General features: G+C 35.3%; 1 pseudogene; it reads left to right on the forward strand.

Annotated features, from left to right (window-relative positions):
• The first annotated feature begins 1,552 nt into the window (after positions 1-1,552).
• Positions 1,553-1,756, forward strand: LOC123456613 (annotated as a pseudogene).
• The last annotated feature ends 2,439 nt before the right edge of the window (positions 1,757-4,195 follow it).

Raw genomic sequence — 4,195 nt, forward strand, 5'->3', positions numbered from 1 at the left:
CTGCCATCTGTGCATCTATATAGATTGGGTGCTCTTGATTTAGGGAGTACAAAAGGAATGTATTTGAAGGGGAGCAATTTCTGGGTTTATTGTAAATATGATGAATTTTTGTTGCTTGTGGTAATTGAGCTGCTTCTAGCATTTTGGCCTTTAAAGTTTGTCAAGTGTCTTGTCTAATTAAGCCAAGATCACAGTATATTTTAATATTTGTTTTCAATTCTTAAATATTTTAGTATTTGTTTTAGTACTTTTGATGTTTTACTGTTTATTTATATGTCTTAATACTTTTAATATTTAATAAGAATTTTTAGATGTTTGCTGGCCTACATTTCTGGTTCTGTTAGCACGTACTGGTTTATGCCAACCAATAGGGATTAATTAGGCTGCTGTACAGTGGATGTTATTTTGTATTCATATTTACTTTAATGTACTTCTTGATTCCATTCAGAATGTAGCCATTGAATTTCACCTATGATTATATGAAAGAGTCTGCTGACCTGACTCTTAAATGCATACATAATTGAAAATAAGAGGTAAACATTTGTCATGCCACTCACAGACACTGACCACATGTCCTCTCATCTTCCTTCTACTTCCAAAGCTCACTTAAGGCTAATGACACATTTGAACATGAATAGCAACATGCATGGATTTTAATAAGCCAAAATTGATTAAATAGTTATCATGTGGTTAAAAATAAACGTTAGAATATGTTATAAGCAACTTAAAATAAGTTCAGGAGTAAACAAAACAATCTGGTTTCATGTTTGCATGGAGTAGCCCCAAGAGAAAGGAAAGAACACTTATACACTACATGGATTTTGTTTCGTGACCTTTATTGCTGCTCATTTTTGCATCTGGGAAGAGTAGCTATTTTATCTAGTACTTCTCTATGTAGCTCAATCCTGTCTTTATACTGTTTTTTTCCCCCAGTGTATTCTAACAGCCTAATTGTTGCCCTGTCCCAAGAGGATATGAATCATTTTAAAGGTAGAAAGAGAAGTGTCTGCATAGATAGAAAATAGCAGTCATTTATAATTACTCTGTTTTGATTTTAGTTATGTCAAAATGTATCACTATCTTCCCCAAAAATGAATGAGTCCACCTGCCATCAAATATAAAAGCAGCCCTTCAACTCTATTTTTTTTACTTTAAAATTAAAAAAAAATAGTTTCTGAAAGTTTGAATGATACATACTGCACATTTTTATTGGCTGCACAGTTTAATGAGTTACAGATTATACCACTTAGGGAAGTAAAACCTTTTTTTGAGAACTATATTGTTATTTTGCCTTCACTGATTATTAATTGGGCATCTGATGAAGCTCATATTGCACAGAGAAAATTGGATATTTATGAAATGAATTGGAGATATTTGTATAATTTAATTAATAAGAACATTACTTCTAAGGATGTGTAAGGCAAATATTCATGATTGGAAATGAAATAAAGCTATAATACTATAATAGGAAAAGTGTATGATATGATCTAATAGAATTTTAACCCTTCCCAATAGATAATTATGGACTTCCAGCATGAAAGTCACAGACAAGATGGTACCACTGGTTCAGGTCTCTCTGCTCATCAAGCTAGGCCATTGCTCCACCCTGGTCCTCAGCATGGCCAAGTGCTACAGTTACTTAAAACCCCCAGGCAGAAGAGGAGAGGAGGGTAGTAGCCAAGGAGATAACGAGGCAGATTGAGAGAGAATTAGCAGAAGCTCAAGATGACAGCATATTAAAGTGAGATGCCAGTAGACTTACCTTTCTTTGGCCCCTGGGGATGAATAAAACTTTGTTTTGTGGGAAAAAAAGATAATTATGTACATTAATTTTAAAAGTATCAAAAAGTATATGGGGCTGGAGAGATGGCTTAGTGGTTAAGCACTTGCCTGTGAAGCCTAAGGACCCCAGTTCGAGGCTCAATTCTCCAGGACCCACGTTAGCCAGATGCACAAGGGGGCGCACGCATCTGGAGTTCGTTTGCAGTGGCTGGAAGCCCTGGCGCGCCCTTTCTCTCCCTCTCTCTCTCTCTATCTGCTTCTTTCTGTCTCTGTCACTCTCAAATAAATAAAAATGAAGAAAAAAAATTTAAAAAAAAATTATATGATATTACATATATATTATTGAAAATAATGCTACAATTTCTCTTCTGTTTACACAAAGAAGGAAATTCCAGCTCTCTTCTGTTTTGAACTATGGGCCTTTACTTCTCACATGACCCTTATGAAATCTCGTAGGCTGCATTCACTGGGCAGAGTCACTGGTCATCTATAGCATACCTGCTTCCTCTCCTGCTTTCCCTTTTGCCTCATTGCTCAGTTCTGGTGGGTCATCTTGCAGTAAGTATGCTTGGTCAGTGCCAAGGATCAATCTTTGGTTAGCATAGCTCTTGCAGGTATTCTTTAACACTTGAATCTGAGTATGAATTGGACCTGGCATTCTTATCCACAGGCCGATATTTAAACAGTTAAATTTTCTCTACATATTCATTAACTCTTGTTTATTTTATTTCCCTTCAAGTTTGTCTTTCTTTGCTCTCTATGACCTCATTGCACCCACTTCCCACAACTTTTCACTCACAATGTTTAAATGTTTGTTGAGTTAAAAAATCTTACTTCATACTCCAACTTTATCTATGGTTTCCACTGGAGTTTTAACTAGAAAATGTTGTTCTTCTATTTTGCAGAGAATGCAAAGCCCTCTAAAAACTAATGAATGCACTCAATGGAAAAGAAATGAGCAATATCATTTGGCTGCCAGGATTCAACTTTGTAAAATTCCAATGAAGGGACAAGAGAGTACATTAACTTTATCGACGAATTTGAGAATGTGCAAGCTTAAGTTGTGAAGCAATATAGCTAGTTTTCTTAGATGGCTTCTATACAAACTCTAAGGTCATTTAAAAAATGAGGTTTCAAATATAGTGTCTGCACTGTCAGAACCATTGAAAAAAAATAAGGTTTACAAAATAACCACTTAGAGAGCCAATGCTCATTTAGAACAGAAAAGAGTGGGGAGATTGCTAAAACTCTTTTTAGTTCTACCATTCACAATGTGAGAAGTCATTGAAAAAAAAAATATTCATTACCAAGTGAGTTATAAAGATGTCATAATCAAAGTGGGTAATAAGAGGGTGTGGGAAATTGAAGAAATGTTTACAAGAACTGTCAGATACTAGTTAATCAACTAGCAAAAGAAAGAGAAAGTCCTCCTGGTAAAGAGATGAAAATACACAGGATTTTGAAGGGACAACTTTGTTTCTTTTAGAACATACACAGACATTTTCATCAGGTTGGTGATCCAGGTGATTCATGTAGGAAGAGAAAATTAAAAATAATTTGGATAGGAATTGTCAAATACGTGTTATGTATTCCTATGGTTCTAGAAACACTATGCAATACTTTTCAATAATTTTTAATTCTAATTTTAAAGGGAAGATATTACTATTGTTTGGCTAAATGGATAAATTTATGGCCACTAAATTGCCCTCAAAATATTTCTGTTTAGGGCTAGATAAATAGCTCAGTGGTTACAGCACTTGATGGCAAAGCCAAAAGACCCAGGTTCAATTCCCCAGTACCTATGTAAAGCCAAATATATAAGGTGGTGCATGCATCTGGAGTTCTTAAAAAATAAAAATTAAAAAAAAATTGATGCATGAGCCAGACATGGTGATACTTCTAATCTCAGCACTTGTAATGGAGGAATACAAGGATCATTGTGAGTTCAAGGTCATCTTGAGAGTACGTAGTAAATTCTAGGTCAGACTGGGCTAGAGCATGACTTTACCTCAAAAAAATACTTATGTATTTATGTTTATACTCATATACTAGTGCTACTCTCACTTTTTGTTAGAGACGCTTTTCTTTTCAGATAGATGGTGGTGGTGACTGGGAATACTTAAAACTTGTCAAGCTGCTGAGAATAAGTGAAAGTTGAGTGATCAGCACTAGTAAGACATACCTATTATACCATCAAAAACCAGGACAATTGCAGGAAAGCTAGTGGGATATAAAATGTAAGATCCCAAGAATGAGAAGTGTTTTTGAATCCTCCTTTCCAGACACAAAGTGGTGAAAGTGGTGGTTGCACTCATGATCTCATAGAAGCTGTAGTTACCTCCACAAGACCTGCCCATCGACATGTCATTGATGATGGAGGAGGACATAACAAATGTCATCAAAATAGAAGGAG

Source organism: Jaculus jaculus, chromosome X (assembly GCF_020740685.1).
Source record: "Jaculus jaculus isolate mJacJac1 chromosome X, mJacJac1.mat.Y.cur, whole genome shotgun sequence".
Taxonomy (NCBI): Eukaryota; Metazoa; Chordata; class Mammalia; order Rodentia; family Dipodidae; genus Jaculus; species Jaculus jaculus.